Below are 21,497 nucleotides of genomic sequence, written 5' to 3'. Positions count from 1 at the left end.
TACTATTATTTTATAGACATGGGCATTCTGTAGAGAGGGTGTTAGGGTTTCTTTGTACTTACACATCCTAGAGCTTTCAAGCTACACCCACTAAATGTGGCACAGACCTATAGGCTGTTCTGACTTGGGTTGCTATGACTTTTCTAATTGGTCAGATGACAGTTTTTCATTAATGGATTATCAAAATTCAGAAAAATCCCTTAGATTTACATTGATGGAATGTTCGAAAGAGTTTGTGAATTCAAACTCCTGCTGTCAAAAATTTAAATGTAAACAAACTTACACAATGCCTTTAATCTGCTTTAATTTAGTTTAAAATATTAGAACATTGTATTATATATGCTACCAGTTGTATTGTAGTCTACTGTTAAGTCTGTTTGTATACAATGCCTTTAATAATTAACAATTATTTCACATGCTGTAACACACTCTAAACGCCTTTACTGAGATAAAAAGTTAGTATTTCTACCTTATCTTCCTGCTCTTTTCTCCTCTTATCTCTGTCATCATCACCCTCTATCGTGTGTCTTTCTGTGGCATCCCTGAGCAGTGATTGACACTAGTGTGGAGAGCACCTCATTAGCTGCAGGAGCTGAAGAGCTCAGTCCCCTAGAGATGTAGAAACTGTGAAGAACAATCCAATCAGTTAATTGGTATTAGGAAGCCCTCAAGGAGATGAACACTGAGCATCTGCAGTCGTAAATTACAGCATTGTGTGTGGAGTTATCTTCAAGGACAGCTGTTTGTGTGTTTGGCAGAGAATTTAGCATCCTGGTTTGAGCCACGCTAATAGCTGTCTTTACACATCGTAGGGAAAAGCACAACACATTCAGTGATCATTATCTGTGCGCTGCTGTTTCATGTAAACTTGGCACATTCATGCATCTTATTTGCGTTTAATTTATTGAAAAGGATTGAAACTGGATAAATGGATTCAGGATTACTGCTATTAGTGTGTCTGTTAGATTACTAGTATATGTAAAAGGTTGAAACAGGTTAGAAATTATTGTGATCATCATGATGTCACAACCATTAGACCATTTATGTCAGCATGGAATCCAAATTGACCCTATTTACTTTATTAATAAACTTGTCTTGTGCACACAAGTCATCTGTGTGAGTAACTTTAAATGTAAATATGCAGTATTTTCCAAATGTTTAGGCAGTTGTGAAAATGTTGTATAGTGAGGATGTTTAAAAAAATAATGCCTTGAACAATGGACCCCTTTTCAGAGATGGTGCTAACGTGTTTCTGCTTTATTTAGCAGTGTAAATCTAGCAAACTTTTTTATTTGCAATTTTAAATAAGTTTCTTTCAATTTATAACATTGTACATTGTATATTATATTACCCTAGAACAAGTTTTAAAAAATGAATTACCACTGCTGTGATGAGGTTTCCAATACAGCTGCTGAAGGAGTGACAGAAAATTCAACATGATAGTGTTATTCCCGAGAGTTCCAGTACTATAGGATCGTTCACATTATGCTGATTCACTGACAAGTGGCATCTTCTATCAGACATTTTTGCATCAGCTCCAGCATGTTTACTTTCCCCTGTGACTTGACCGGAAGCATGTTGCGTCAGCCACGTGGGAGACCCGGGTTCAGATCCTGCGTTCAAACCAGGAAGTAATTGTGCCTGCATAATCAGTGACAAATGCCATTTGGAGGTTGCATTTTTCTCCCTAACATTAGGCTACATTTTTACTCCAAAGATGGTTAGGTTTAGGTTTGGGTTGGGAGGTACATTTTATAAAACAAGCATTCCTCTTCACTATATTACAGCCTGTACAGCTGAAAACAACTCGCTTTTGGCGCCCCTCTGTTGACATTACACCCGGAAAATGGAGCTCATTGATGCCCATATGCCCAACAACACTTCACGCTTTGGCCACTGGGGGCAGCGTTTCACATTTTAAAAAATAACCAACTGAAGACACATTTTTTGTAAAGCATCTAAGCTGTGTCTCGTTTCGAAGGCTGCGCGCTAGATAGCACGCGTCCTTTGAAGGCTGCATTATACGGAGCGTACTCCTTTAAACAAGCCTCATTTAAACGAGATGGCCTTCGTAGGACAAACGGAAACAGAACTATCATGGTTGCTATGACAGCACGCCACTTTTTAAGAAGCGCGAGCGCTTTGAGTGAAAAGTTAAAGTCCTTTGAAAGGGAATGTATGAGGTAAATTTTAGGAGAGTTATAATGATGTAGAGAGAAAAGAAAATATATTTGACAGGTGTACTTTTAGTCTATAATACTTTATTTTAATTATATATCACTATAATTATACATAGTATATACTCTGCATCCATCTACTGAGGTATGTCAACTTGGGAATTAACATTACTTGCATTTGAACATCATATTTTTGGGCAAATTGGCGTAATTTATTTTAGACATTTCTGTTGAAGCAAAGAATTGTGGATTGTAAGTGCCAGGAAGGATACACCTCATGCATCCACCGAATTCCCGTGAAAGTAGTTCACATTAGAAGGCTGCATTCGGAGTGTCCTACTCGCTTTTCTGAAATAAGAGAGCCTTGATGACATATGTGGCCGACAAATGTGACTTCCCGAGGACACAGACTTCGAAACGAGACACAGCCCTAATGTGCCTAAGATTTTGCACAGTACTGTATGTGACGGACTCTATCATAAAGTCTTTACTACAAATTACTGCAAGAAAGCATTGGCTGATCATCTGATCAAATGTAATCTTTAATGTAATTGGCAAATCAGTGTTTTAACTGCAGGAAAACATCAATGCTATTACAACTTTACTGAGGTAAATGTACCGTTAGGGGAAAATTATTTAATGTACATAATAGGGGTGTAACGTTTCATCGATCTGGATCGACGCATCGATCCAATAACCAACGATCCAATGTTATCGATACAACGAGTAAATATCGATATAGAATTTTTGCACCTTTATTTAATACTCTCGTGTCAGCCACGTCCGTACGCATTTCCGATGAAGCAACCTTATTACATTAATTTCACTTTATGAGCGCTGAATATGCTTTTCGTATGGGACAAGGATGTGCATGGGGTCTTTGAAGCCAAATTGCGCTCTGCTATCCGTGCGCGCGAGTCAACCGGTTTTCATTGCACATGTGATCCATTTGAATTTTACATGATAATTTGCTATTTTAAAGTACCATGGAGCAGTTCAACCATCATGTGAAACATCTTGTTTAGGGTTAGTAATTCTGAACATTATTAATGAGGAAAGAGAAATCACCTGCTCAGCACCACCATCAGTTATAAGACTTTACACATCTACACATCAACACCCTTACTAACATTTATCCCAGTTAACTGTAACTGAATTTTTCATTACAACTGTGGAAGTTGTAGCCAAGAAAGCCACAGATAGCACGGATAGTTGGAAACAAGTCATGGGAATGTAAGTACCTTGAATTGGATTAAACTGAGAAATAAGGTGATCACTTGTATGTGATGTTATTTTTTATATTATTATCTGTATATTATTATTATTTATTTTTTTTTTTTTTTTGAGCACTGATGGAGGGATTGTGCATTCCTGGTGAAACTTGGGCAGTTGTTGTTGCCATCCTGTACTTGTCCCGCAGGTGTGATATTCGGATGTACCGATCCTGTGCAGGTGTTGTTACATGTGGTCTGCCACTGCAAGAATGATCAGCTGTCCTTCCTGTCTCCCTGTAGCGCTGTCTTAGGCATCTCACAGTACGATTTATTGCCCTGGCCACATCTGGAGTCCTCATGCCTCCATGCAGCATGCCTAAGGCACGTTCACGCAGATGATTTTGGAGCATCATACTTTGGTTGCATTGTGTAATACCAAACTGTTTTTAGGTCGCTGTGTCAAGTGAAAGTAGTTTGAAACTTAGAAAAACACGTCTTAATATCCCTGCTTTCGGAGTTACGCTCCATTAAGTGTTTGAACACAAGAACTCTTCCTCATGTGGTGCTGTCTGTTGACGGTAAGTGTGGTTTGTTCTCTGTATAAGCTGCGCGTTGCCTATACAGCTGGAGTTTCGCTTATTGTCCCCTGGAGAAAACGGGTTGTACTTCAAGCTTGAATTGTTCCGACGGTAGGAATATTCCTTACGGTCCAGGGACATGATTAATTTCTTAAATTTTAACGCATTATTATTTATATAATTAATCACACTGAATAAACGTGTTAAATTGACAGCCCTTGTGTGTGTGTGTGTATATATATATATATATATATATATATCATTAGAAAGCTAAAACTTTCCTTTTTACCTTGGTGCACACATCTCAAAATGTGATTCTTGGTCAATGCACCTCAAAATAATAGAGCAAGGTCTGTGTAATATTTGAACAAAATGGAATAACTTGCTATACCTTATGACTGTTCTTGAGACAAGAAACCTTGACTAGCATTATAAATGGACTTCAAGGTTAAAACTATACAATAAGTCCCCTTAATTACGTTCGCAGGTCAAATATGTGTATTTGTTTGTGTTTTTGATAATAAGGACCTATGTCCTGTATACATTATGTGGCTTGTAGGATGTATACTGTAGTTAAGTAATCCAGAATTGGCTAAATTGCTTCATCCCCTGAAGTCCCTCACCTCCGGTCAACAGCATCTGTCGTCTCTCATGCGTGTGTCACAAAACATTTCTCCAGTTACCAGCTCATGCATACAAAACACCTCATCAGCTTTCAGGAGACATTGGAAAAAGAGGGAAAACTCAACTTTTATTAATCATTTCAGAATCAGAATCAGAAACAGAATGAGCTTTATTGCCAAGTATGCTTACAAATACAAGGATTTGTCTTGGTGACAGAAGCTTCCAGTACACAACAATACAAAAACAGCAACAAGACTTTTAAAAAATAATTAAAATTGAAAACAAAATAGATAAATATTGAAAAGAAAAAAGTATATATAGAATACACAATAGTCTATATATATATATATATATACACACACACACATACATACACATATACAGGTGCATCTCAATAAATTAGAATGTCGTGGAAAAGTTCATTTATTTCAGTAATTCAACTCAAATTGTGAAACTCGTGTATTAAATAAATTCAATGCACACAGACTGAAGTAGTTTAAGTCTTTGGTTCTTTTAATTGTGATGATTTTGGCTCACATTTAACAAAAACCCACCAATTCACTATCTCAAAAAATTAGAATATAGTGACATGCCAATCAGCTAATCAACTCAAAACACCTGCAAAGGTTTCCTGAGCCTTCAAAATGGTCTCTCAGTTTGGTTCACTAGGCTACACAATCATGGGGAAGACTGCTGATTTGACAGTTGTCCAGAAGACAATCATTGACACTCTTCACAAGGAGGGTAAGCCACAAACATTCATTGCCAAAGAAGCTGGCTGTTCACAGAGTGCTGTATCCAAGCATGTTAACAGAAAGTTGAGTGGAAGGAAAAAGTGTGGAAGAAAAAGATGCACAACCAACCGAGAGAACCGCAGCCTTATGAGGATTGTCAAGCAAAATCGATTCAAGAATTTGGGTGAACTTCACAAGGAATGGACTGAGGCTGGGGTCAAGGCATCAAGAGCCACCACACACAGACGTGTTAAGGAATTTGGCTACAGTTGTCGTATTCCTCTTGTTAAGCCACTCCTGAACCACAGACAATGTCAGAGGCATCTTACCTGGGCTAAGGAGAAGAAGAACTGGACTGTTGCCCAATGGTCCAAAGTCCTCTTTTCAGATGAGAGCAAGTTTTGTATTTCATTTGGAAACCAAGGTCCTAGAGTCTGGAGGAAGGGTGGAGAAGCTCATAGCCCAAGTTGCTTGAAGTCCAGTGTTAAGTTTCCACAGTCTGTGATGATTTGGGGTGCAATGTCATCTGCTGGTGTTGGTCCATTGTGTTTTTTGAAAACCAAAGTCACTGCACCCGTTTACCAAGAACTTTTGGAGCATTTCATGCTTCCTTCTGCTGACCAGCTTTTTAAAGATGCTGATTTCATTTTCCAGCAGGATTTGGCACCTGCCCACACTGCCAAAAGCACCAAAAGTTGGTTAAATGACCATGGTGTTGGTGTGCTTGACTGGCCAGCAAACTCACCAGACCTGAACCCCATAGAGAATCTATGGGGTATTGTCAAGTGGAAAATGAGAAACAAGAGACCAAAAAATGCAGATGAGCTGAAGGCCACTGTCAAAGAAACCTGGGCTTCCATACCACCTCAGCAGTGCCACAAACTGATCACCTCCATGCCACGCCGAATTGAGGCAGTAATTAAAGCAAAAAGGAGCCCCTACCAAGTATTGAGTACATATACAGTAAATGAACATACTTTCCAGAAGGCCAACAATTCACTATAAATGTTTTTTTTTTTTATTGGTCTTATGATGTATTCTAATTTTTTGAGATAGTGAATTGGTGGGTTTTTGTTAAATGTGAGCCAAAATCATCACAATTAAAAGAACCAAAGACTTAAACTACTTCAGTCTGTGTGCATTGAATTTATTTAATACACGAGTTTCACAATTTGAGTTGAATTACTGAAATAAATGAACTTTTCCACGACATTCTAATTTATTGAGATGCACCTGTACATACGTATACACATACACATACATACATACATACACATACATAGTGCATCAATGTTTGTGATCAATGTTTTTTGCTTCACCTGTGAGTGGTCATAGTTTCATCACCCAGAATAAGACAGCTGTCTCAGTGTGATGGCTTTTTTCTATTTTATTTCATCTATGCCCTTGTCCACAAGGCTCAAGTTAGTACTGGATCTCATTCATAACCGTGTGAACACATGTACTGTATTTGTGCTTAAATCCTGTGCTTGAACGTTTTACGTAGAAATCATGATTCAAATATATGTTCACATTAAATTCATTTAAAAAAAATAAACAAATCCAAAAACTCCAAAAAACAAGGGTTGTGGAAAATTGTGATGTGATATAAGAGCTTTACACAGTGCATGCCATTGAAGAGACTGTAAGTCTAACCCTCACAGCCTTGTTTTCATTCCCAACAAAAATCATGAATCCCAAGAAAAACATGTTGTTTTTTTTTTATATATTGGTTAGAGAAAAAATGAAGAACCACCTGGATAAATTACCAGTTTATCATGTAAGAAGTAGCACCTGGAACATGTCAAAATGGCAACATCCACTAATACCGAAGTATTTAAGTTATTTAAAACTTACCCGCTCTTCACATAATGATGAGATTATACACTGATGAGCCAAAACATTATGACCACCTGCCTAATATGCTGTTGGTCCTCCATGTGCCACCAAAACAGCGCCGACATGCCGAGGCATGGAATCTACAAGACCCCTGAAGGTATCCTGTATCTGGCACCAAGACATTAGCAGCAGATCCTTCAAGTCCAGTAAGTTGCAAGGTGGAACCGCCGTGGATCGGACTTGTTGGTCCAGCACATCCGACAAATGCTCACCTTGATGCAACACCTTGAACTCTTCATTATGTTCCTCAAATCATTCCTGAACAATGTGTGCAGTGTGGCTGGGCACATTATCCTGCTGAAAGAGGCCACTGCCATCAGGAAATACCATTGCCATGAAGGTGTGTACCTGGTCTGCAACGATATTTAGGTAGGTGTGTGTCAAATTGATGTCCACATGAATGGCCGGGGGTTTCCCAGCAGAATATTGCCCAGAGCATCACACGCCCTTCACAGGTTTGTCATGTTCCCACAGTGCATCCTGGTGCCATAACTTCCCCAGGTAAACGGCGCACACAAACACAGCTGTCCACATGATCTAAAAGAAAACGGGACTCATCGGACCAGGCAACCTTCTTCCACTGCTCCAAGGTCCAGTTCCGACGCTTGCATGCACATTGAAGGTGCTTTCGATGGTGGACAGGAGTCATCATGGGCACTCTGACCAGTCTGCGGTTACGCAGCCCCATATGTAGCAGGGTGCGATGCATTGAGTGTTGTGACCTGTAACCATCATTAAACTTTTTTTTGTGCCACTGAAACCTTCTGTTGGATCGGACCAGACGGGATAGCCTTCGTTGCCCTCGCACATCGATCAGCCTTATTCGCCCAACACCCTGTCGCCAGTTTGTGGTTTGTCCCTCTTGGACAACTGTCGGTAGGTGCTCACCACTGCTGACCAGAAGCATCCCACAATCCTTGCTGTTTCAGAGATGCTCCGACGCAGTGTTCTGGCCATAAAAATTTGACCCTGGTCAAAGTCGCTCAGTTCTTTACTCCTGCCCATTTCTCCTGCATTCAGCAAGTTGACTACAAGAATTGATTGTTTGATTTCCATCTAATCTACCTCAGACCTTGACATGTGACCTTGTGATCAATGTTTTTTGCTTCACCTGTGAGTGGTCATAATGTTTTGGCTCATCGGTGTGTGTAAATAGTGTAATAAGTATAAACAGTGTAAATACAGACAGATACTATTTGCACCACAATGTAAATGTTAGCATACACTATTTGCATTTTGTACTAGTAACATAAACAATTATAAATTGGCCAGGGATATTTACACCAGGTGCAAATAATCACTCCGTAGAAGAAAACTAATATGATTTCTAAATTTAAAAATTGTGTTCAATATTTTATCTAATATATTAAAGCATTTTTGTTGAGGACATGAAAACTGAATAGTAGGAATGACCTAGCTGCTCAGTATTATATCATTATACTGTACTTCACTTTTAATGTTTGCATTTTATATCATTGGTAAATTTGAAATATACAGTATATGAAGTTGCACATCTCCGTAAGACTTCATTTCATTTCCTATAACATACAGCCCATACCATTCATCTTCAACCACAATCCTAGAGGCAGGTGTCTTTGGGATTTAGTCAAATAATGAAACCTGATATTCTTGCAGATATTCTCTGAACATCTGAGTCCCATCTGTGGCAGAGGCAGCCCTCATCCTCCATCTCTTATTTTCTCAGACGTTTTGCACCTGCATTCACATATAACTGCCCCCATTACAAACACTTAGATTGCAGGCACGAAAATAGGTTGCCAGTGCCACAAAGCTCTGATTTAAAAAGTTGTCATCCCTTATTGGATGGATAAGATGTGGTATTCTGGGACTGAAGGGATGTTATCTTTTCCTCTTTAACCTTCTGATAGAAGCTTTTGTCCCATGGGACTCCATTCCACACTGAATTGTTGGTCAGGTGCCACACATATCAGTGCAGATTGTTTATCAACTTGCTTCTGGAAGCAATGGGGATGACTAGGAATCCCTGAGGGTGACAGCAAAATGAAATATGATGTTTTGTATATGTGAGTGTGGTGCAATGTTTTGCTGTTATGTTTTCTGTGAATGACTGTTTTTATGCCTCATTAGTTTGTTTGGCCAGTAGGAGTGGGAATCAGCAGGGACGTGGTGATATCATAATATTTCTATATTTGAGTCATGAGTCAAGGTACATTTTTAGATTCAAAACTATGAAATATTGTGATCTTTCATCTTCTCCTTGCTCATTCTTTATTGCACTTCCGTGCTTCCCACATCAACTGGTGAATTGTACTGATGTACTTAACATAGAGCTCTAAAACTAGAAGAGAACAATATATATATGTGAAAGAATAGTAGTGTACCTTGGGTCCAGCATGTTTTTCATAGCACAAAAACCTTGCAGTCTACCATACTGCACAGACAAAATAAACACTTATATTCTAAGCTCGTTCTGTTGAATAGAAACAATCAGCATTTGAGCTATTCACACACTTGGGCTGAGTTTTAATTATTTATTTATTTATTTTACAAAAATAGTCATTTAAAAAAAATTGGACCATGGATTTTGGACCATCCTGACAAATTTGGTTCCTGTAGGATTTTTGTTGCCCAGACACTTTTATGGAAGAAGAAGAAGAAAATCAGTACAATACAGTAGGGTACTTTTGGTGCTGGGACCCCTAAGTAACAACTCATTGGTAGGTTTAGAAGGCCAATTAACTGTTGCTATGTGTGTTTAATGTTGGAGCTCTTTGTTGAGAAACCTTGAGGCTTTGTAGTCTAGACTGACAGGACTTTGTCAGGATTTCCAAGAGAGTGTGTTATAAACCAACTTAGTCTGTAACTGTTTAAATATCTATGATATCTATTATATCTACAATGTGATATAATCTTATTGGGTTCTGTTCTCACTGCTATGCTGATGACATGCAGGTGTACATCCCATTGTATCTTTCTGTTTCCACATCTGTAATCTCAGAGAACATTGCATTTGACATATAGACCTGGAGGACTATTCATCATCTCATTCTCAGCCTCGAAAAAACGGACCTTCTTTTCCTTACAGCAGAAACTTGTCGCCTCCTGCTCCATTAAAACCTTAAAAGTCACCCCAGAAGCCAACCTCTGTGGCCTTTATGAACAGCATCGCAGCTACTGTTGGGACTCCAAAGGCAGGCCTAACACAGTCGTAAAACCTAACTCAGGCCCCCACATAAGTCATAAATTATACTGATAAAAATCGCGCCAAAATCAAACAAAGGGAGTCCAAAACAGACTACAAATCCCATGAAGCCTTGCTCACTAAAGGATCGAACTCTCAACTCCTATTGGATGAGGCACACAACAGAACGTCCCTCAGTCATGACATCATCAGGAGTAGAAATACCTCTAAAATGCTTCCGGGATTTACTTCCAGCAACTTTGCTCACCGTGGATAGACGCAGCTCATCGCTGCTCTCAGGGAAGTAACGTCCGACTTGAAACTGTGGCCATACAATCTCCATCTCGCTGGACGAGTTGAGATTACTCTGTGTTCAACTGAACACTCTAACGGATCCGAAGGAGACCGCCGAGCAATCCGCGTCTTCATCCGTTTGCCTGCAGAAGTGAAGAGATTAAAGATTTCTCTTCCATCTTCAATCAAGTTGACGTTTCTGATTTCTCTGCCAGCCCGCCGAGAATCAGCAGCCATACCGCCCGCCAACAGAGTGAGGAAACGGCCTCCTGTCATCACCCAAGCCTCGAGGAACCGAGTCTGAGTTAAGGGACGGATGAACACACATTCCACCTGCATCCTCATGCGATTCAAGAGGTTTACATCTGGGCAGAGATAGAATATTATAGTGTGTTATTCTTGTGTTTCAAGGTTTTTGCTTGTACAGTTTACGGACCGCCATGTCCGCTCATTATTAATACTCAGGGTATTAATTATCACAAATTTGATTTGCTGTATTGTGGTCCAACCACAGTGGGCTGTTGTGCATTTCCGCCATCGTGGGTGAGACCGGCAAACTGAGTTTATCCATTAAAGAATCAAAGAACGCGGGGCTGTTTACGAGCCGTCCACCGTGTCTCTGAGTGATAAACTAACAGCTGCTTTCACTCCCACGAGTGCGAAATTGGCTTTGGGGCCGTCACTTAATTCTCTCTCTCTCTCTCTCTTGTACTAACCACACACACACACACGCACACGCACGCACGATCCCTCACAAACATTCTGGCACACATTTTTGGCTAGTGGATAACTTCCTGATAAAGCTCAGCTTTGTCCCTAAGCTATCGTACAGGCGGATTCACGCGGTAACTGGTAGACGCCATTGACTGGTTTCTCTCCGCCCACATTCGCGGTCATATTCCATGGCCGGAAGTCTCACGTGACATACTCTCCATGAGAGTCACGTCCGCCATTTTGTGCACGTCCCTCCTTACACACACACACACTCGCTCTCTCACACACACATCTCATGTGTTATAGGATTATTTTGATTTCCATATCTAATCATATCACTGTTTTGTTTGTAGTTGTAAGTCGGAAGTTTATTGACTGCATTGTATTAATTATTAATTGATATTACTGCATAAATAAACTTTGTTATACTTCAAAGAGAAGTGTTTTGGTTTGTTTTGCATACACCTGTGTCATGATGACGGGATGTCAGTGCTCGGATTCAAGCCTTCATTCGTTGTTTTTTTCCCCCGAAAATCGATATTCTTCGGATGTCGATTTTCCTAAGAAAACAATCTAATATTGAGACTGTTATACTATCTGGTTATTAGTCCCTGACTCCAGGGTGGTGCCCCATCAATGTTAATCCTTATTAATATTCTGTTGATTTTTGATAATTGATAATTATCTTTGATGATTGTTGAATTTGAATGATCAGTAAGCTAGTGTTAATTTTAATTAATGTTTCATCGATGTTAATGATTAATGATTATATTAGATAATTGTTGATTTAAAGGATTAAAAAAAGCTAACATTGATTCTCGTCAATGTTCTATTGATTTTAATAATTTGTAATTATCTTTGATAATTATTAATTATTGCTAATAACCAAACCCGCTCCTAAACGTAGCGCACTACATTTACTGGAGACCCATATGAGGTTTTAATGAGTTAGATTCAATTAATTAAATTAAATATTGATTAATAATTAAATAAATAATTATTAATTATTTCTGATCGTAACACTGATCTAAACAACCAGTAAAGCCCTACATAATAATTGGTGCCCTGTGTGAGGCATCCTACGTGCCAGTTCTGTCACAGTGTGTATGCATAAGAATCCAAAGTAATAACTTGAATCATTACTTCAAAGTTTGGTTCTGTTTGACAATTTACTTCTCACAACTTGCCAAACATAAGCCAGTGGTGGTGTGAAAGTGCTCTTAAGAGTGAATTAGAGGTTGGTAAATTTACGATGGTCTGCTTAAAACCTGCTGTTGTTATTTAACTCCTAACGCTTTCATCTAGGTGTTACAGAGAGGTGCCAAGTCACTTCATTGACGTTCACAAAAGAGATTACGCAGTGAAATTTGCACATTACATAACAGTAGTCTGTAAGCCACAGGTCGAAGCCTCCCACCTGTGCCTTCGTGTCAGCATTATAGCAACTGTAAAACAACAAGCTATCAGAGCCACTGTGTTGCAATAATTTTTACTGCCCCAGTAAAATGAGTCACCAATCGCCCCGCATGACTGGAGCTGAAGCTCCACAGAGGTCAATCGACCCAGCAATGCAAGATGTAGTCGCTGCTGTCCTCCGTCTCTCCACAGAGGAGAGAGATAACCTTAACGGCTACAATATTAGTCGTTGTGATGAAGCATTGCAGGAACTAGTTAATTATGTCAACAACCCGGTCGGGAAGCCAAAGCGCACAATCCCAGACCTAGTGGGCCAAATGTTCCTTCTTCATCACCGCAAAACCCAACTCCAAACCGCAGAGTACGAGGCCCAGCTCGCCCAGCTGCAGAGCAGCTACAAAGCGGTGCAGAGGGAAAATCTCAGCCTGCACCAAGACGTTAGGTGCACCCAAGCTGAGAAAGTCCAGGCACAGGAAGATAATGCCCTGATACAGGAGGAAAACGAAACCCTGCGCAGGCAGCTTCAAGCTGCCCAGCTAAGAGTAGAGTCAGATCAGGTAAGTGCAGCTGAAAAACACAGCACAACATCTGACATAGAAGAGGGCCCCCTCTTTAGCGCTACGCGTAGGAATGTGCCCCTGAGAAACCCAGGGACACACGCTAGGAGCCGAGCTGCCCCTAGTGGTACAGTCTCTGACTTCGTCCTCCAAGACACCTTTCAAGCTCCTCCAGCGGCCCGCTGGTTGGATGCAGGTGCCCCTCCTTACAGTTGCCCTCCTCAGTCAGTTTTCAGTCACGCCACCGTGTGTTTCAAACCGACTGATTCCACACCACGGAGGGGGGACAATTATTTTCAAGCCCAGAGTGGTGCAAGCGGCTCGAAGATCCCATTAGCCAGGGAGCTGTATGCAACCCGGGGTCCACCCCCCACACGTCGACTGGACTCCTTCCCCACCACGAAGGGGAGGAAGTCGTCCTCATCGCTATAGCGATCCGAGTGACTATGGTGTTTCGGATGACTCGGACGACCTGTGGTCATACCGCCACCAACGCTTGTGCATCCGACAACTCAAGTCCCTCGCAGGGGACATAGAATGCTTTGACCCAAGTAATCGAGATTCAAACATCGACAATTATCTTAGGGAAATTGAGCACTGCCTGGTTGACTTACCTTATGCTTTGTCGCTTGAAAAACTCAAACTCATATGGAAGACCACGGTAAGGAGTGTCCATGCGTTCATGGAAATGCTACCGACTGGTACACAAAACCACTACTTAGCTCTGTGTAAAGCCCTACACGAGAAGTATTCACTGTATATCGATGAAGCCTCCGCTACCATAGCTGCTTTCGCCATCACCCAGAAGAGGCACGAGCCTCCACGTGAGTATTACAGACGCCTGAGAACCACGTACTTCCAAGGAAGTAACGCACCAGGTCTGGAGGAGGAACAAGCTTTCAAGTCTCTTTTCCTTCACAACCTCCACGAGTGTGTGCGATATGACGTCACGATGCACTGCAGAATGGGCAACCCCACCATGCAGGAAATCAGAAGATATGCACAACTGGCATGGGAGACAGGTGTGCGCCCTGCCCGAGGGCACAAAGGTGATGCCAGAGCCCTGGGGATCCAAACCTTATATGCAGACCTAGCGCTTGAAGGTAACGAAATGCCTCGCGTTAAGGTGAATGCTAGAACCGGACCCCAGAGGTGCCGATCACCCCGCCAGCAGGGTAGGCAACAGAACCAGGGGGGTGGTAACCAGACACACCCCCAGGGTCATGGCAGGCCTAAACAACAAAATGTTCGCCGGCAGAAAGGAAAGGAATGAAAACCCAAACAAGAGGGTGGGTAGAAAAGGTTTCAAATCACCTCAGAGAACAAGATTTGAGAGAGGAAATGGAGGATATAAGGAGAAGCTTGACTGAGTTAGTAACTAAGCTTGATGTGCTCCATTGTTCACCAGGTCTGCCGACCTCCTCAAAGGAACATGGCACTGAAACCCCGTCAGTATGACTAGACAATGTACCCCCTATCATTAACACCAAAGTTTACTTTGTAGGTCGGGAATAGGGGAACAGGGTCCAAGTTGCTCCCCAAAACAGTGACTCCTAACATGCCACACCCTCCTTTTCTGACCTTCTTGGACGATCTGTACCATAAGGGCAACTCCTGACACATGGGTCATTCAGCTCCCATGCACTACTCGATACCGGTTCCGAAATAGTCTAATGGGTTCCAACACCTTCGCAGAGGTGGCTAGAGCAAAGCTCTCCCTTGGCAAACCATTATAGACAGAGACCTGCAACGTAAGCATCACAAGCTACATGCAAGATCGGTCGTCTATCACAAAACGGGCCTGGATTGACACCTTTCAAGGGATGATGCTAATAGACCCTGTTTATATATGTCCCATTAATACGGAACCACTGTTGGTTGGCCAGGACCTACTGAACCGATTGGCTCTGCTCATTGACTGCCGTAGTGGACACATGTGGGCTCAGGTTGACATACTGAAACCACTTGGTCCAGAAAACAGTTTGCCAGCTTCAGATGGACAAGTCGCCATCGTCCAAAAATCCAGCAGAGACGACGACTCCAATAAGAACAATTACAGGGCCTGAATAAAACCCTTCAGGGTACTGTAGTCACTGTAAATTTGCACTCCGTTCTTATCAATAACACTTTGCAGGCTTTAGGGATTTTGTCAGAGAAGACAACTTATGTGTGTATCATTAGAGATCTAATGCAGGACCTCAGGGAAATTAGCTCCTCAGTCAACAGTCTGAGTGGTGGAAGGATTCCAGCTTACCTGGTCTCCCTAGACCTTGTCGAACAAATCCTTAGATCTGCTACTATCTCCATTGTGCAACCTTCACAGATACACCTGGCATATAGTTTTGGCATTGAAATTCCAATCCATGTAAATCCTCAGATCCTCAAAATAGGATTTATCCTCAATCTACAGTCATAGGCAGAATATACACTATATTGCCAAAAGTATTCGCTCATCTGCCTTTAGACGCATATGAACTTAAGTGACATCCCATTCTTAATCCATAGGGTTTAATATGACGTCGGCCCACCCTTTGCAGCTTTAACAGCTTCAACTCTTCTGGGGAGGCTTTCCACAAGGTTTAGGAGTGTGTTTATGGGAATTTTTGACCATTCTTCCAGAAGCGCATTTGTGAGGTCAGACACTGATGTTGGACGAGAAGGCCTGGCTCGCAGTCTTCGCTCTAATTCATCCCAAAGGTGCTCTATCGGGTTGAGGTCAGGACTCTGTGCAGGCCAGTCAAGTTCTTCCACACCAAACTCGCTCATCCATGTCTTTATGGACCTTGCTTTGTGCACTGGTGCGCAGTCACGTTGGAACAGGAAGGGGCCATCCCCAAACTGTTCCCACAAAGTTGGGAGCATGGAATTGTCCAAAATTTCTTGGTATGCTGAAGCATTCAGAGTTCCTTTCACTGGAACTAAGGGGCCAAGCCCAGCTCCTGAAAAACAACCCCACACCATAATCCCCCCTTCACCAAACTTCACAGTTGGCACAATGCAATCAGACAAGTACTGTCCTCCTGGCAACTGCCAAACCCAGACTCGTCCATCAGATTGCCAGATGAAGAAGCGTGATTTGTCACTCCAGAGAACGCGTTTCCACTGCTCTAGAGTCCAGTGGCGGCGTGCTTTACACCACTGCATCCGACGCTTTGCATTGCACTTGGTGATGTATGGCTTGGATGCAGCTGCTCGGCCATGGAAACCCATTCCATGAAGCTCTCTACACACTGTTCTTGAGCTAATCTGAAGGCCACATGAACTTTGGAGGTCTGTAGCGACTGACTCTGCAGAAAGTTGGCGACCTCTGCGCACTTTGCGCCTCAGCATCCGCTGACCCCGCTCTGTCATTTTACGTGGCCTACCACTTCGTGGCTGAGTTGCTGTCATTCCAAATCGCTTCCACTTTGTTATAATACCACTGACAGTTGACTGTGGAATATTTAGTAGCGAGGAAATTTCATGACTAGACTTGTTGCACAGGTGGCATCCTATCACAGTACCACGCTGGAATTTACTGAGCTCCTGAGAGCGGCCCATTCTTTCACAAATGTTTGTAGAAGCAGTCTGCATGCCTAGGTGCTTCATTTTATACACCTGTGGCCATGGAAGTGATTGGAACACCTGAATTCAATTATTTGGATGGGTGAGCGAATACTTTTGGCAACATAGTGTATATAGACTAAAGTCCGTATTTAATGTTGGTTTTCATAGAGGTAATGCACACATTCACCTCAAAACACCACCAACACTCGCCTACCATGATGAGAACCCCTCACTCTACCTTATCCCTAACCTAAACATGTGTACCAAGACAAAGTACATACATTGGGTTTGTCAAAACGCAACTCCTTTGTTAGAGAGGTGACTAACTACCTCTGCGAACTAAGAGCCGAATTCCCTGAACAAGTGTCATGGTAGCATGTCCATCAAAGATGAAGGAACAGAGACAAGGGTAGAGTGAGCAGGCAATCGCTGGCTCATTAACACACCAGCCACCGAAATCCCAATATCATACAACTGCCATGATACAGCCACTAAACTAAGGCTACCAAACCAAATGGTGTTCTTAATGGTTCCCCAAGGAGCCACCGTGCACATTGACGATATTGTCCTCCATCATCTCAACGTCGACAAACATGACGCAGAAATTGAGATCATGGATGCATTTAGAGGTCACAACCTCACCATTGATGACACCCTTCAACAGCAGCTTCAGGCTGAAGGGACGAAATCAGTGAAGTTCAGTCTCAAACCGACTGGCTTGACCACTATATTTCCTAGTCACATAAGCAGATCGTCAACTTACCGAGAACACCCTATCAGTTTGGTTGGCCTCTGGCTCCTCCTTTGTGGTTGGATCATCATCGCAATTATTGCACACGCCATGTACAGGTACATTCAACACCTACAGGCCAGACTGGACTCACTCCTCGTACAGCCGCATTTTACACACCAGTCTGAGCCCATCCCACAGGTTAACCCCAATCATTTCCAAGGATAAGCCTTTTAACCTTTAACCCTCCTTTCCTCTAACATTTTGTTCCTAGTAACCAATGTCAGGTTCTACTTTGATTTTGTGTTATGACCAAAAAACAACAAAGGATTGTGTTACGGTTAATGCTGTGCCTTCCAATAACTTGAAATATTTATGTGTGATGAATGTAGTTTTAGTTTTAGCTAGAAGTTCTATGCCCAGATGTGCTTCAATCTCTGTCCAGACGATAAAGCCTCTGTGAACTCTAATGAACTGCATGGACTGTGCAACCATTTTCCTTCCTATCAGGAATACATGGATGGCATAACCCACAGGTTACTGTGAACCGACAAGAACTGTTCGGCCCTTCAGTTGCTCTAAAGATGCTGGACAACAACCAACTCTTCAGACTAAAGTGGTGAATGTTGGGCCTCATGTAGTCAGATAGAAGACAAAGGCAGGCCTAACACAGTCGTAAAACCTAACTCAGATAAAAATTGCGCCAAAATCAAACAAAGGGAGTCCAAAACAGACTACAAATCCCATGAAGCCTTGCTCACTAAAGGATCGAACTCTCAACTCCTATTGGATGAGGCACACAACAGAACGTCCCTCAACCATGACATAATCAGGAGTAGAAATGCCTCTAAAATGCTTCCGGGATTTGCTTCCAGCAACTTTGCTCGCCGGGGATAGACGCAGCTCATCGCTGCTCTCAGGTGCAGTCTCGTGGCACAAGGAAGTAACGTCCGACTTGAAACTGTGGCCATACAATCTCCATCTCGCTGGACGAGTTGAGATTACTCTGTGTTCAACCGAACACTCTAACGGATCCGAAGGAGACCGCCGAGCAATCCGCATCGTCATCCGTTTGCCTGCAGAAGTGAAGAGATTAAAGATTTCTCTTCCATCTTCAATCAAGTCGACATTTCTGATTTCTCCACCAGCCCGCCAAGAATCAGCAGCCGTACCGCCCGCCGACAGAGCGAGGAAACGGCCTCCCGTCATTACCCAAGCCTCGAGGAACCAAGTCTGAGTTAAAGGATGGATGAACACACATTCCACCTGCATCCTCATGCGATTCAAGTAAGAGGTTTACGTCTGGGCAGGGATAGAATATTACAGTGTGTTATTCTTGTGTTTCAAGGTTTTTGCTTGTACAGTTTACGGACCGCCATGTCCGCTCATTATTAATACTCAGGGTATTAATTATCACGAATTTGATTTGCTGTTTGTGGTCCAACCACAGTGGGCTGTTGTGCATTTCCGCCATCGCGGGTGAGACCGGCAAACTGAGTTTATCCATTAAAGAATCAAAGAACGCGGTACTGTTTACGAGCCGTCCACCGCGTCTCTGAGTGATAAATTAACAGCTGCTTTCTCTCCCATGATCGCGAAATCGGCTTTGGGGCCGTCACTTAATTCTCTCTCTTTCTCTCATACTAACCACACACACACACACACACACACATGTGCGCGCGATCCCTCACAAACATTCTGGCACACATTTTTGGCTAGTGGATAGCTTCGTGATAAAGCTCCGCTTTGTCCCTAAGCTATCGTACAAGCGGATACATGCAGTAACTGGTAGACGCCATTGACTGGTTTCTCTCCACCCACATTCGCGGTCATATTCCCTGGCCGGAAGTCTCTCGTGACATCCTCTCCACGAGAGTCACATCTGCCATTTTGTGCACGTCCCTCCTTACACACACACACACACATACACACACATACTCGCTCTCACACACACACACACCCTCATGTGTTATTGGATTATTTTGATTTCCATATCTAATCATATCACTGTTTAGTTTGTAGTTGTAAGTCGGAAGTTTATTGACTGCATTGTATTAATTATTAATTGATATTACTGCATAAATAAACTTTGTTATACTTCAAAGAGAAGTGTTTTGGTTTGTTTTGCATACACCTGTGTCATGCTGACGGGATGTCAGTGCTCGGATTCAAGCCTTCATTCATTGTTTTTTTTCCCGAAAATCGATATTCTTCGGATGTCGATTTTCCTAAGAAAACAATCTAATATTGAGACTGTTATACTATCTGGTTATTAGTCCCTGATTCCAGGGTGGTGCCCCGTCAATGTTAATCCTTATTAATATTCTATTGATTTTTGATAATTGATAATTATCTTTGATGATTGTTGAATTTGAATGATCAATAAGCTAGTGTTAATTTTAATTAATGTTTCATCGATGTTAATGATTAGTGATTATATTTGATAATTGTTGATTTAAAGGATTAAAAAAAGCTAACATTGATTCTCATCAATGTTCTATTGATTATCTTTGACAATTATTAATTATTGCTAATAACCAAACCCGCTCCTAAACGTAGCGCACTACATTTACTGGAGACCCATATGAGGTTTTAATGAGTTAGATTCAATTAATTAATTTAAATATTGATTAATAACTAAAGAAATAATTATTAATTATTTCTGATAGTAACACTGATCTAAACTAGACAAGACACTACTGTCTTGTCTGTTCCAATCATGTCCAAAGAACATAAGGTAAATCAGGCCCTTCCTCAACCCCAACTCTGGTCAACTTCTTGTTTAGAGTTGTGTCATTTCACAACTAGACTACTGCAATTCACTTTGCCTGCATCAGCCACACATCCCCTCCAGTGCATCCAGGATGTAGCTGCTCAGTTTGTTTTGAAACTTTGGAAATACTGCTATGTTCACATCAGCTCAAGTGTCCATTAGGAGCACTACCTGCCAGAATTAAATTATTTTCCTTGCCGACAATACTACCAATGGCCTGGGTGATCTTTTATGAAACTGTACAAGCCAGTCTAGATGTTGCAGTAGGTTACTGCTTAGCTAGTCTTAAACTACCCTCAGCCTGCCTTGTTAACTAGACCCAAACTGTCCATCTCCTTGACAATTAAAGAATATACCTAGGAGACCTAAGTGTCCGTACACAGTACTTTTACTTTAAAGTGTTTCTTTGCCTGTTTCACACCTGATGGCATGTAAAGGGCATGTAAACAAACACACATATGCAAAATGTTCTCTGAGATATCCCAGGTGCAAGTATTATCCTAAAAGTAGCAATGGAACGGGCATTGTACCGTGTACTATGTGTAAGGTCAAATATGTTTATTCAACTGTTTTACACACTCTGTGACATCTTAATGAACTATCAACATTTGGCAGCCCTTTCTGGTGTGTCAACATTTCCTATTTGCTAAGACTCTTTCTCAACCTCAACTGCACTACAGTCACACTCGATTGTGGACATTTCAACTCAAATCAATATTTCATCTCCACTTTATTTATTTAGTAAGTAGCTGTGTAATGGTAAGTAGCTGTGTAATGGTAAGTTGCTGTGTAATGGTAAGTTGCTGTGTAATGGTTATTAGTGGGATAATAAATATGCTTCGCATTAGGGATCACCTTGGGGTTTATTTTGCAATAATGACCGACTATTATTCCTTACTTTATTCCTATACAATCTATGGGTTCCTCCCAGAATTTATAAGGTCCGCAAAGGTTAGTGATATATACATTTGGATCTTGCATACTTTGAGGACTTTTCTGTTTTTTATTAGTAATGTGAATATTCTTACAAATTAGTATCTTTTAGTTGAATGAATGACTTATGTCTCAAAGCAAACCAGGT

General features: G+C 41.6%; 1 protein-coding gene across 5 annotated transcripts in view; it reads left to right on the top strand.

Annotated features, from left to right (window-relative positions):
• The window catches only part of LOC127435324 (copine-8-like), a 359,118-nt gene that overhangs the window by 268,777 nt on the left and 68,844 nt on the right, over positions 1-21,497 (top strand). Inside the window, exon 1 of one of the 5 annotated variants that reach the window (XM_051688726.1) lies at positions 21,081-21,157. The exons of 3 other annotated variants lie outside the window; for them this stretch is intronic. The gene's annotated coding sequence lies outside the window, so the exon portion shown is untranslated. Of the gene's footprint in view, positions 1-21,080; positions 21,158-21,497 lie in introns of those variants that run through there. One more of the 5 variants, XM_051688727.1, reaches the window with a different exon arrangement.

Source organism: Myxocyprinus asiaticus, chromosome 45, assembly GCF_019703515.2.
Source record: "Myxocyprinus asiaticus isolate MX2 ecotype Aquarium Trade chromosome 45, UBuf_Myxa_2, whole genome shotgun sequence".
In the NCBI taxonomy this organism is placed as follows: Eukaryota; Metazoa; Chordata; class Actinopteri; order Cypriniformes; family Catostomidae; genus Myxocyprinus; species Myxocyprinus asiaticus.
This window is presented reverse-complemented; position numbering and strand designations above follow the sequence as displayed.